Raw genomic sequence first — 15229 nt, 5'->3', positions numbered from 1 at the left:
GGTTGTTGCATAGCTTTTTGTCTTGCATGAGTGCACTTTACATGCCCTTGTGATTTGATGAAAAGTGAAACATCATATGGTTACTAAAATCCCATCGATGATTGCATGAGTGGGATTAAGGAAGAATTGCTCCTATTTTCATTAGTTACCTACCAATCTTTTCAAAGGCTTAACTCACAGACATGTTGTTTTCATGACTTATGTCTATTAAGATATTACTTTTCATGTCATTTTCTTAAATTTATTGTTACCCTTTCTTCATTATTTTCTTTAATAACCCTTTGTTAAATTTAGAATTCATATACTTGCATTGTTAGATTTCATTCATTAACAAATAGAAAAATAGGAAAATATATTTCTTTTTGTGTGGTTATTCATTTGAGATTGCAAGTAGATTCAAAATCTTATCCAAATTGGTCAGAACCAAAAAAGATGTCCCTGTAAACAAATACATTTGTCTTCAACTAAGAAGATTCTAGTAGATTTCAAGATTTTCTAAAACCTTGGAGTTAATCTCAAATCAGCTTTTAAAGAGAGGAGTTTGAAAGGATTCTTATCCTTAAGCATTGTGCAAAATGACAGTGCAACATGTCATCGATGTCAAAGAGGGAGAAGTACATATGAAAATTGTTAAGGAGAGAAGTACATTTAAGGGAGAGATATAGTAGGTCAAAAGGATTTTAAAGTATATTTTAAGGGGGAGCATATGTAAAGATGGACAATTTGCAATACATGTAGTATAGATGTATTATTTTTTAAAAGTTTTTGTTACTTAGCCAATTTTTCCTATTTTGTTGCCATCAATGCCAAAGGGGGGGACTATTAAAAATTGGCTAAAGGAGATATATAATTATTTTTATTTATGAAAACACATGATTTACATGCTTACAAGAAACCTCAGAAATAAAGATGCTTAGCTTTTGGTAATCAAAAAATTGTCTAAGTATAGAATTTGGTATACAACAATGTATTGTTTTGTTTATAACTTTTTGCTAATGTCATATTATGGCTAGTGTAGTTAGATGTAGATAGTATACATGCTAGTGACAATGTGTATAGCCTTAGAAGTCTACATGGACTATACAAAACAAATATATTCATGTTTTAATGAAATATGATAGCAGAATTGAAGGAAAGGATTTTTTTTTTACAAAATAATTACTTATCTAATTAGGGCCAACATCCTAGATGTTTACTCTAAGTTGGAAAATTTTATTTTGGTCTTAGCTAACCTAGCACCAATTTGTCTAAAAGAATGGTATTTATGCAAAGGACATTTTGCAATGAATAATAAAAATTTGTGCTAGTATTGTGAAATGCAAACTTACTTTGAAAGTGATATATGAATTTTTTTTCAAAAGCTATTTGGTGAACTAAGATCAAGCTAAAGATCAGACATCAATCAAGGAAGAAGTTATAGTACCAATATTCTAGAAGTCTGATTACTTATTTGGGTAGTGAGCTCTTCTTGTAATTGGAAGTGCATGTTTGGGTAGTGGGGCTCATCTTGCATCTATTGTACTACAACTACTAATAGGGTTGGAATCTCCTAATAGGATGATGCAAGAGAATCCTAGATTTCTTTGTAATCCTGCAATTTTTTTCATTTTGATAGTTGATGTTGAATTCTTAGTGTTTGTCAAGCATTTAGTGGATGTCGAATCATTCCTTTGGCTATTGAGTGATTTTTTTGTTGCTACTAATCAGTCATTTGGTTTCCAAGTGATCCTTTGGTTTTTGAGTGATCTTTTGGTTGCCAAGTTCTTTAGTGGTTACTAAGTTCATATTTGATGTTGAGTGATTCCTTTGGATGTCAAGCTTATGTGGTTACCAAGTGTTTTTTTAAATGTCTAGTGCCAATATTTTGTGAAGTCTTTGTTTGCTGAATTATCTATGTCTGGTTCTAGTTTAGGCTGAATTTTCTTGCATTTAATTTTTGTCTAGGTATTTAATATCTAATGTGAGCCGACTTGTGGCCTCATAAGTATTTAAGGAGGTACAAGATTAAGTTTTAGGAGAGACAAAGTAGTGAGGAGCAAAATGTGAAGTAGGATTATCGAGTGTTGTAATTGATTGTTTTATTTGGACGTAACCCAGAAGGCCTTATAGTTGGGCATGTATGTTGAATATTTGAAGAATCAATAATGTGTTTCACTTCTCCCTCCTATGGTTGTTTTTCTTGTTGTTGTGTTTTTCCACTATGGTAACTCTCACAGGGTGGTCTAGATAGTTGGGTGTTCTTTTGGCCCTAGTTATTCCTTTCCCTCCTTGCATTAGGTGGTATTAGAGCTAGATCATGTAGAACACTAAGTGAATTTGGGTTGCAGGGTTGTAAATCTATGGATCTGATCTATAACTTGTAGAGGGTTATGATCTTGCAAGAACTTGATTTGAAAAGATGGTTTGAGTTAGAAGAAATGTTGATAATGCAATATTGAATACATTAAGACAAATTGCAGCTAGATTAGATGTTGTGGAGACAACCCAGAGGAGAGGAGCACATCTTGATGATGTAAGTGGTGATGAAGCAATAGCACCAAACCCTAATCTAGAACCTGAAGAAGACCAAGATGAAGCAAGGTTGTTGAGGGTTTTTTCTAGGGAAAATAAAAAGCCTACTATGTAAGTTGTTCCTAATGATGGAAAGTTGGATAATAATGTTTTGTTAGATTGTATCTCTGAAATGGAGAAGTTTTTTGAGTATGAAAACACTCTTGATATAGGAAGGTGAAGATTGCAATTACTAGGTTGAAAGGACATACCGTAATATAGTGGGAGCATTTGCAAACTAATAGAGAAAGGAGAAGAAAGGAAAAGATTAGAACTTGGGTAAAGATGGTGAACAAGGTAAAGAACAAACTCTTTCTTGCTGATTACCAAGTTAACTTATTGAAAAATATACAAAATTTGAGTTAAAGTGACATGAGTGTGAAAGAGTATACTAAGGAATTCTATAAATTGGACATCAAATCTAGACATGTGGATGATGATGTTGATAAAATTGTAAGATACATAACTAGATTGAGGTCTAGAATTCAAGATGAGATAAATTTTGTGAAATTGGAAAGTGTGGAAAAATCATACCAATATGCCTTGAAAGTTGAGGAGATCTTGACAAAGAAGCATGAAAAAATACAACGAGGTAGAAGTGGTAGATTCTAGAGAGGTAGAGGTATCTCTTATAGTGAAGGTGGCAGATCTGATAATTCTATAAAAGATAAGGGTAAATCTAAATGGAAGAATGATGAAAAATGAAAGAATGAATAGAAAGGTGGTAATTCTTACTGGGGAGGTACTAATTCTTATCGAGGAAGAGGTAATTCTTTTTCTAGAGGTGGTTTTCATGGTAATTATTTCAGATGTGGTAAAGAAGGGCATAGATCCTTTGAATGTAGATCATCTAAAAGTGGGCAAGGTAATAGAAATTTCATGATTCAAGGAGAAGATAAGGGTTCACCAAGTGGACCTGAGGCTGGAGAAGATCTTATTGTGAGAAGAACCTTATGTAATAAGGGAAGTGATGAGGAACCTATTTTAAGAAGAAGTCTTTTCAAGACAAGATGTAAGATGGCTGAAAAATGTTGCAAGGTGATCATTGATAATGGAAGTTCTACAAATTTGGCATCAGAAGAGTTGGTTACAAAGTTGCAATTGTAGAGGCTAGAGCATCCTAAAACCTATCATGTTTCATGGATCAAAGATGAGCATAAAATATTGGTAAGTGAGCAATGCCTTGTGAAGTTCAAGATTAGATGTTACTTTGATGAAATTTTGTGTGATATTATGCCTATGGATTGTTTTCATATTCTATTGTGTAGACCTTGGCAATATGATAGATATGCTATACATGATGGAAGATTGAAGCAATATACTCTTTGGGTGAATGGGAAGAAAAAAAGATTGCTACCTTTGATTAAAAGTCCGAATGAGGTTAATTTTATTGCTGTAAAAATTTGCATGGTAAATGAGATACAATTTGAAATGAAAAAGAAAAAGAATCAAGTTTTTTTTTTATATAATTCCAAAGATACTAAATTGTGTCAATAGTAACCGAGTACTAGTTAGTGGTGATAGAGTGATAGCTAGTAGTATTGACTGAGTATCGAAAGAAATTGTAGAATTTTAGAAAGAGTATAAATAGATTGTTGTAGAGGATATACCTGATGGTTTGTTTCCAATGAGAAGTAAAAGTCATTGTATGGATTTGATTCCTAGAGCTAGTTTTCTAAACAAAGCATCATACAGATTGACACCTATAGAGAATGAAGAACTTAATAGAAAAGTGCATGAGTTGTTTTAGAAAGGTTTGATCAGAGAAAGCTTGAGTCTATGTGTTGTACCTACTATATTAGCACCTAAGAAGAATGAAGAATGGAGAATGTGTACTAATTCCAGAGCTATTAACAAGATCACAATCAAATATAGGTTTCCTATGCTGAGAATGGATGACATAATAGATTGTTTGAATGGAGCAAATTAGTTTACCAAGATTGATTTGAAGAGTGGTTATCATCAGGTTAGAGTTAGAGAAGGTGATGAATGGAAGATTGCTTTCAAAACAAAAGATGACTTGTATGAATGGTTGGTTATGCCTTTTGGTTTGACTAATGCACCTAGCACTTTCACGAGGTTGATGAATGAAGCTCTGAAAATATTTTTGGGTAAGTTTGTGATTGTTTATTTGGATGATATTCTAATATTCAATAAGACTAAGGAAGAACATCTTGAACATGTTTGACAAGTATTGCAAAGATTGAAGGAGGAGAAGTTGATGATTAATTTGAAGAAGTGTTTTTTTATGCAAGAGGAGATTTTGTATTTGGGATTTTTGATTTCAATTGATGGTTTGAAGATGGATCCTAAGAAGGTAAAATAAATTTTGGAATGACCTACACCTGAGAATGTGGGTGAGGTAAGATCATTTAATTGTTTGGCTAGTTTCTATAGAAAGTTTATAAGAAATTCTAGTTCTATTTGTAATGTTATAACCGAGATAATGAGAGGAGATAAAAAGGAATTGAAGTGGACACATGGAGGTGATAAGAGTTTTTATACTTTGAAACAAAAGGTGGTTGAGTTACCTGTATTGGCTTTGCCTGATTTCAATAAGGTATTTCAAGTTGAATATGATGCAAGTTGTAGTGCAATAGGAGTTTTTTTAAGTCAAGAAGGTAAACTTGTTGCTTTCTTTAGTGAAAATTTGAATGATGCTAAAAGGAAATATTTTTTGTATGATAAAGAGTTTTATGCTATAGTTCAAGCATTGAAGAAGTAGAGACATTATTTTCTTCCTAAGAAGTTTGTGTTGTATACTGGTCATAAAGCTTTACAATACTTGGGAAGTCAACATAAATTGAATCAGAGACATATGAAGTAGGTTGACTACTTGCAGAGTTTCACATTTGTCACTAAGTGTAAGACTGGAGTTATTAATAGAGTTGCTAATGCATTTAGTAGAAGACATTCTTTGTTTAGTAAAATGAAGATTGAAGTTCTTTGTTTTGATGAAATGAAAGAGTTGTATGATGCTGATCCTAATTTTTCTAAGGCATGGAGAGAGTTCAGAGCACCAAATTTGATAGATCACATCAATAAATATGATAACTGTTTCATTCAAGAAGATATGTTGTTCAAAGGTATTTAGTTGTGTATCCCTAGAAGTTCTATGAGGTTGAATTTGATTAAGGAAAAGCATAGTGGTGGATTGGCTGGACAATTTGAAATTGATAAGACATTGAGTTTGCTGAAAGAGAAGTATTATTGGCCACAAATATATAAGAATGTTCAAAAATTTGTGAAGATTTGTAGAGTTTTTCAAGCTACAAAAGGAGTAAGTCAAAATATTGGTTTGTATACACCTATTACTGTTCCTAAGAAACCTTGGAGTGACATCAGCATGGATTTTTTCCTTGGATTTCTTTAAAAAGTGAAAGGGTATGATTCTATATTTTTTTGTGGTGGATAGATTTTCTAAGATGGCTCATTTCATACCATGTAAGAAGACATCAAATGGTGAGAATGTTGCTAAACTTTTCTTTAAAGAGATTGTGAGACTGCATGGATTACAAAGAACTATTATTTCTAACAAAGATAGTAAGTTTGTTGGTTATTTCTGGAAGACTTTGTAGAAGAAGATGGGTATTGAGTTGAATCTTAGTTCTACATTCCATCCACAAATAGATGGATAGACAAAGGTTGTGAATAGAATCTTGGGTAATTTGCTAAGATGTCTAGTTGGAGATAAGCCAAGTAATTGGGAAGTAGTGTTGGTACAAGATGAGTTTGCATATAACAATTTTATGAACAAGAGTACATGGAAAACAACTTTTGAGATTATTACTAGAATGCAACTTAGAGGCATATCAGATTTGAGAGATGTTGCTAGTGAAGAAAAGAGAAGTGTTGTAGGGGAAGAATTTTCTAATTTTATGGAGTCTTTACATAAGGAAGTTAAGTTGAGGTTAGAAAAAAGTAATTAGAAGCATAAGGAGAATTTTGATTGGTCTAGAAGAAATCATGATTTTGAAGTTGGTGATGAGGTGATGGTTCATTTGAAGAAAGGAATATTTCATGTCAAAACATATAGTAAGTTGAAAATGAAGAAATTTGAACCTTGTAAGATCTTGAAGAAATTTGATAGTGGTAATGCTTATGAAGTCAAGTTACCTAATGAAATGGATATATCTCCTATATTCAATGTTGTTGATTTGTATAAATATCATGAGTTAGATGATGAGGTTGTTATGTCAGAAGATTATCCTAAGAAGAAGGTTGAAGAGGTTGATAAGGTATTGGATCAGAGAGTTGGTAAGAGTACAAGACGAAAATATTACTATGAATATTTGGTGAAGTGGAAGGATAGACCAATTGAAGATGCTACATGGATTTCTTAGTCTAAGTTGGATTAGCTCAAGTTGTGACACTTGCATGATTCAGGAGAATCATTTCACCAACCTAGGTTATCTGATGTAGGAGCATCCTAGGTTTCCTTTAAATCCTACACTTTTGTTCATTCTAACAATTGATGTCAAATTCTTAATATTTTTCAAGCATTCAGTGGATGCCAAGTCATTCCTTTGGCTACTAAGTGATATCTTTGTTGCTACCAAGTGATTCCTTTGGTTGCTGAGTGATCCTCTTGTTGCTGAGTGATCTTTTGGTTGCTAAGTTCTTCAGTGGTTGTCAAGTGTTGCAGGATGTCGAGTTCATAGTTGATGTTTAGCGATTCCAATAGATGCCAAGCTCATGTGGTTACCAAGTGTTTGTTTGGATGTCGAGTGCTAGTATTTTGTGAAGAATTTGTTTGCCGATTTATTTGTGTCTAGTTCCAATTTAGGTTGATTTTGTTTGCATTTAATTTCTATCTAGGTAATTAATATTTGATGTAAGCTGACTTGTGACTGTGTATGCATTTAATGTAAAGATTAGTTTTTAGATAGTCCAACTTGTGGTCGCACAAGTATTTAAGGATGTCTAGGATTAAGTTTTAGGAGAGAGAGAGTAGTGAGGAGCACAATGAAAAGTAGGATTACAAGTTTTTTAATTGATTGTTGTATCTAGCCATAATCTAGAAGGCCTTGTAGCTAGGCATGTATGTTGAATATTTGAAGGATTAATAATGTGTTTCGCTTCTCCCTCCTATGGTTTTTGTTCTTGTTGTTGTGTTTTTCACTATGTTAACTCTTACAGGTTGATCTAGATCATTGGGTGTGCCGTAGGCTTTGGTTGTTCACTTCTTCCTACACCAGATGGATTCAAAGTCTCCTAATAGGGACTCCTTATACTGAATTTTCTTATTGACTCCTAATAGGGTCCATCCTCTAACAAGTAAATTACATATTAGTATAGTATCTAGTGGGTATCATCTCGACCAGGGTTTTCCCTTGGCCAAGGTTTCCCTTGTTAAAAAAATATGGTGTTATGAGCTATATTTGCACATTGTTACTATTAATTTTCAACACTACTTTATTACTTTGTTATGGATGCTTTATAGTAAGAAATAATATCTAGTTGGCAACTAAGGTTTGTAGATTACTGATTCACCCCCCTCCCCCCTTCCTCTTAGTAATCCCTATTAATATTAGCTAATTCTCACTCAACACTAGATTTTCTTAGCACTAACTATGGCTTAGTTGACACTAGTATTACTTGGCACTCCTTTCTAATTTACTCTTTTGTTCAACTTGGCTTAGCTTTCTTGACATAATCAATTAGTTTTCTTTATCAAAGTCTATCTAATCAAATATCCATTATAATTTCCTTTTCATAACTTCAACCTTTCTTCTAGGTGTTATAGTTATGAATAACTCTCAAATCCTCTTTATTAATCAAATAAATATGACATTTATATTAGGTAGCACTATGTCTCATCCAAATATTTGAAATCAATGAAAAAATAACAATTGTTCCAAATATAAGTTTCCAATAGATAGATGTCAACACCTTTTAGATCTTCCTCCAATAATTTGACATTAAATTCTTCCATATTTACAATATTAGCCATATGGAACTACCTCTCTCTATTTTCCTCAATTTTATCCTTAGACTCTTCAAAGACTAAATTTAGAGGGGAATTATTCATCTCAATGTATGTTAGTGTAATTAATTAATTATTATTACACTTTACTTAAGTTTACTTAGGTTAAATGTATTATTTTATTATTTATTAGTTAGACACCTAGGAGTATACATACTCATATGAGTTGTCTTGTTGAAAACATAGGAGTCAGCAACTCATTTTAGCACATGGTGTCTATAACATAGAAGTTAGTGTGATGATGAGAGGATAAGCTTACATAGGTGTGTTACATAAAAAGATGTTATAGACACCATGTGCTTAATTAGAATGTGAAAAATTGTGTTGTCTACATGAAAACTCAGTTGATTATGCAAACTCTTGTGTTATAGACACCATGTGCTAAAATGAGTTGCTAACTCCTATGTTGTCAACAAGACAACTCATATGATTACACATACTCCTAGATGTCTAACTAAAAAGTAATAAAATAATGAATTTAACCTGAGTAAACTTATTTAAGGTGTAATAATAATTAATTATTTACACTAACACCCCCCCTTCAGTGTAACTTAGGGGAATGCACTTAAGCTCACAAAGATATGATTAAAATACATGATGGGTCCTAGCTGCTAGGCCATGTTAGGTACCCATGTACAAATGCAATGGTCTACATACAATTTAATGCAATCTATCTAAAAATAGAGAAAGAGGGAAAACCTCATGGGAAAAACCCTCCCCCAAAAAGAGATATAAATACAATAAAGAAGAGAAGAGTCATATGACCCCCCCTGGTGAAAAATCCTGTACCTCAAAGAGATCTCACAAATGAAGATACTTGACCTTAGTGAAGGTCTTGGTGAAGATGTTTACAATCTACTGCTCTTTACGAAAATATTGCAATGCAATGACCTACTCATGAATCAGCTCTCTAATGCAGTGCATATGAACCTTAATGTGTTTGGTGCATTGATGTTGCACTAGATGTTTTGAGATTTCAATGGCACTTTGATTATCACAATGTATGACTATGGGTCTAGGTATGTCGAAGCCAAACTCCTTCAAAATTTGTTGTAACCAAATAGCCTTTGTAGCCACATTGATAGCTCCTCAATACTCAAACTCAGTCAATGAAAGAGAAATAGTGTTCTGATTTTACTTTTCTAATAGATGGGGTTGGAACCAAGGTGAAATATATATCCTAAAGTGCATTTGCAAGAATCAATATCTCCTACATAGTCTAAGTTTGTATGACACACTAACTGTAGTCCAGTACTTGCTACATATCATATCCCATATGTATGTGTACCCTGAATGTAGGGTAAGATTCATTTGGCTACCTTCCAATGAAGTTCATGTGGCTCTTTCATGAAGTGAAAAACCATGCCAACTACAAATGATATGTCAAGGCATGTATGTGTCAAGTAGATGAGACTTCCAACCAACTATCTATACAAAGTAACATCAACAAGTGTAGTGGAATAGTTTTCTTTTAACTTAACACTTGAAAGGAATGTAGTAGATGTAGCCTTGCAGTCACTCATGCAAAATTGAGCAAGTAGATCAAGAGAATAATTGGGTTGTGATAATGTGATCACTAATGAAGATTGATGTATCTCGATACCAAGGAAATAATAAATTAGACCCAAGTCTATCATCAAAAATCTGTCCTGCAAAGTAGTCTTGACACTATGAATGTGATGTAGAGCCACACCACCCTTACAAATGTACAACTGAAATCAAAATAAGACAGAGACAAAGAGATGACAAAATTCTTGATAAAGAATCCATTAATACTTGAAATTCATTACAATATCCTCCAAATGAAAGGACTCCAAATTCTTACAATATAAGAGGTATTTTCTCACTAAGAGCTTCTACAAGAAAAGCCTATCCTTCAAGAGGTTACATTCGAAGAGCTTCATTACAAATGAACATAAGCCTTCCTTAAATAGGCACTTACCACCCAATGCATGACTTATCCACAACATTCTAGAATATCCACAACCTTCTACAATATCCACAACCTTCTAGAATTTCCACCTAAATACAACTAAGCACCACCATGTGGCCCAATTAGAAAATTACATTTCCTTTATGGATCACAACAAATATTAAATGCATAATTTAAGGAACTTTCCACAAACTTCTTAAGATGCCACCTACACACCTCGATTAATGGAATAACAACTATTTTTATTATTTTTCTATTTATGCCACCTATGCACCTTGAAAATAGAAATTCCTCTTTTCTCCTTTTTTCTATTTTTCAAATTTTTATTATTTTCTTTCTATTTTTGTCACTTTCTCTCTCCTCCACAATTTTTTTTCTCTTTTTTTATTTTTATAATAAATTTTTCCAAGATGTTCCTACATCAGACTCCCTTGGTAGATAGAAAAGTGTGTCCCATACTTTGACACCAAAAGAAAGATATACAACCATCTTCATCTTCACCACAAGCTTCCACCTCAAAAGGGACAAGAAAACCAACATACAAATCTTCCACATTTTCTTTTTTTAATGCATGATGCTCCTGCATCCAACTCCCATGGTAGGAAATTTTTTGTGAATATGGATTCACAAAATGAAGTAGCCACTGTTAACATTTTTTTGCTCTTCCTCCAACACATAGCTAGAACAAGTATCCAGTGCCGATATATTTCCTTCTTTCTTCTTTTCCAACACCTAGCTAGAACAAGTGTTTGCTGCTGAAATCTCTCTTCTGTAATGAACTCTATCCAAGTATAACTCTCATCCTCATCCAATCTTGTTGAATTAATCACACTTGTAATAAACCATTCCATACATCACAAACAAGATCCTCATGCAAACCATCATTAGTATCTTTCAAACTCATCTCAAAGATAACATCCCATGATTCATAAGAATTTACCTCTTTGACATATTCTTCTTCGCTTGCCTCTTTCATGTTGTCAAGAATGCATGTAACTACTCCACTTTCTTGATCTCCAATGAAGGCACTATACTTTTCCTCCATTGCTGTAATCTTCAAATCATCTTGATCTATTTTAGGTTCATAAATCTTGTCATCTTCATGCTCTTCCTCTTCTTGTTCATCTTCTTCAACTTTAGATTTGCAAATAATTTCCTCTTCATCCGCTTTCTCTTCCATAGGATCATCTTTCTTTTCTACATCCAAATAATTATCAACGTCTCTTTTCTGGTGATGTGCTCTTTGTTTCCACAACTCAGCTTCTAATTCATTCACTTGCTTCTGCAAATCAACTATCAATGCTTCTTGATTTTTTGCCCTAATTTTATCTAGTCGAAGAATCCTTAGAATCCATCCAATCACAAAAGTCATCTTCTTCTTTCTCTTCTCCATACTCAGGTCTTTAGAAAAAAAATTTCATGAAACACAAGAACCTTGTGCAAACTGCCTCACAGTCGATGATCTATCTACACAATCAAGAACTTCTTGACAAACTTCACCCAACTCAAGGTCTTGGTGCAAACTACCTCACGTTTAGCAATCTATCTGCACACTCAAGAACTCCCACTCTAATACCACTAATGTAGAGCCCTTTCATTTACTAAAGTCTCTCATCTTTCTACATCCTCTAAATGTGATCACTATGCATCCTCATCCACATGAGCAACCCTAGCTTGGCTCTCAACTCTCCTATTTGTTCTTCCTTGTCATTGAGGGCATTCAAAGGCACAATGACCTTGTTCATTGCAATGGAAATAGGTACCATGGAAACCTCCTCTTCTTGAACCTTGTCCAAATCCTCTACCTCTTCCTCTTTGATCTCCAAAGTTTTGATCACAGGAGTGGTTGAAATCCTTGTTCCTCTAGTTTCGACTAGTACCCACATCTTCATTTTTCCTTTGGATCTCATTTCAACCTCCAGATGACCTACCACTATCCCTTCTTCCTTGACCGTGCCTTCTTTGTCTCCCTTCAAACTTTTTATTTAGCTTCTCTTCAACTCGTAGGGAAAATTGGTATGCCTCTTCAGCGCTAGTCATTCTTACCAGACTTAATTCCTCCTGGATGCTAGGTCATAACCCACTAATGTAATGAGAAATCTTCTTGTTATTTGCTTTTGTATGCCCTACTCTAATAAAAATTCAATAAAATTCCTTCATATATTCCTGGACTAATTTTCCTACTTGTTTTAACCCATGCATCTTCTTAAACAAATCAAGCTCGTAGTCAACATGAATGAACTGCTTCTTTAGTTTGTCCACCATGTGATCCCACCTTGTGATCTTCTCCTTTCCTCTTCTATTTCTCTCCAGTTGAACCTCTTGCCACCAAATTTTTACATGGCCTTTTAGTTTGGCCTTTGCAAACTTAACCCTATCTGGATCCCTGATATCCTCATACTCAAAGTGCTCTTCCAGTTCATTAATCCAGTCGATCAACTCATCTGGTTTCAAATTCCTTGAAAATACACCCACATCAATTGTAGGTCTTTTCCCAAACTTAGTAATGGCCCTAAAAAGCCTCTCCTCTACCTAATTTAGAACTTCCCCTTCAACTTCCCCTTCTACTCCAATTTCTTCTTCTTCATTATCGTCCTCACTTTTGTTTCCTGTGGCAAGATTTGTTCCTCTATGGAGCTCCTCCTACAATGCTTGAACCTACCTTTGGAGGGCTCTAACCTCCTCAAGATTAATAGCTCTAGCCCTTCCACCATGCTCTCTTCATGGAGGCATCTTCTTAACTCAAACCCACAACCACACAGTCTGGTGCAAACTACCTCACAGTTGGCACTCTGTCTACACACTCAGGAAAACCTTGCTTTGATACCACTTGATGGGACCACAACCCAAGCATAGAATGGACACAATAGGAAAGGGAAAATTTTATTAACTATGAAAATATGCTAGTACACTTAGTGCAGAGAAATAGACTCTAAAACATAAAGAACAAGTAGCAAGTGAGAATCATCCTAGTGATGAATGTAGACATTCAGATCAGAACGACATCTAGTGAACCTTGCTGAGAGAAATAAATAATCCATCTTGACATACCAAGCTCTAGGATCTTGTTTAAGCCCATAGATAGAATTTTTCAATTTGCAAACCAAGGTAGAATCCTAAATGAATGCTTGTGGCTACTCCATAGAAATCTCCTCATAAAGATCATCATTCAAGAATGCTCTTTTCACATCCATTTGATGAACAACTCATCTCTAAGTTGCTGCTATATCTAGTGTTAAATGAATGGAGTTCATTTTTGCAACTGGTGAAAAGGTCTTAGTGTAGTCAATACTAGGCACCTAAGAGAAACCTTTTGCAACAAATCTAGCATTATGTTTATCAACACTTCCTTCCACTGCAAACTTTGTTTGATAGATCCACTTACACCAAACCAATTTTCTTCCCTTAGGAAGAGAGACTATGTGCCATGTGTTTTTCTCGTAAGAGAATTATATTCTTCCTCCATTTCTTTATCTAATTCTAGAAATCCTAAAGCTTCTTTGAATGATTATGGATCGAAACCTACTACATTATAAGCATGGGGGAGTGAGTTGTGTTGTGATCTTGTCCTCCTAGTATTTGAAGGATTCCCTGCCAATATTCGTGTTGCATCCAATGTCTACTGAGCCCATTTAGGTCTAGTGGAAGAAGATGTAGAAGGGGTATCCTCAACCTCATCTGACTGATGCCTCTATTTGGGTCTTTGATGAACATCTTCCAAGTCACTGTCATCACTGTCACTCTATTCAATGAAGGAGGAAGAAGGAGGAGTTGAAGAATTAAAGTTGGGACAACTTTTTTCAAAGTGAACACTCCTCTCATAGAATATGTCATGTGTCTTTGGATCAATCAACTTGTAGGCTTTATGAGAGTCTACATATCCAACAAAGATGCAAGTTTTACTTTGAGATTCCAATGCCTTTCATTTCTGTGGAGGTATTCATGCCCATGCTAGAAAACTAAAGACTCTAAAGTGATTTATAGAAGGTTTCCTTCTAGTCCAAGCTTCAAAAGGAGTTACACTATCCAAAGCTTTATGAGGACTCCTATTCTAGATGTAGCTAGCACAATTCATTACTTCAACCCAAAAAACTTGATCAAGAGACTTATGTAGTAGCATGCAAGTGGTAATCTCCTTAAGGGTTCTATTCTTCCTTTGGCAACACCATTCTATTGTGGCATATATGGTACTGAATGTTGAAGGTCAATTCCCTCTTGAGTACAAAAGTCTATAAGTCTTGAGTTTACATACTCTCCCTAATTATTTGTTTGAAGAACTTTGATGGATTTCTATGACTTCTTTTACACTTGAGCCTTGAAGCTAAGAAATCTTTCAAATACTTCACTCTTATGAGCCATGAAGAAGACCCAAATTTAGTGAGAGTAGTCATCAATGAAGGTGAGTGCATAGTGAGACTTGCCAAATGATTGCATTGGAAATGGGATCACCACATCACTCTGAACTAGTTCAAGAACACATTGTTCTCTTTAAGACTTCCCCTTATCAAACATTTTTTCTATATGCTTCCCAAAGTGTACAACCTAAACATACACCATCAAAAAAATGGACTTGAGGTAGACCATGAACCATGTTCTTGCTGCTAAGTTATTGAAGATACCTATAGTTGAGATGTCCAAACCTCTCATGCCACAGTTTTCTTTCTTTATTTGAATGCATTAACAAGACTTGTGCATTGGATTTAGGCACAAAGGAAGAGAAAGTGTAAAGCTTTGAATCATGATTAGCTTCAACTATTGCA

This window comes from Cupressus sempervirens, chromosome 1 (assembly GCF_028749045.1).
Source record: "Cupressus sempervirens isolate cs-2001-9-10 chromosome 1, ASM2874904v1, whole genome shotgun sequence".
Lineage (NCBI taxonomy): Eukaryota > Viridiplantae > Streptophyta > Pinopsida > Cupressales > Cupressaceae > Cupressus > Cupressus sempervirens.
This window is presented reverse-complemented; position numbering follows the sequence as displayed.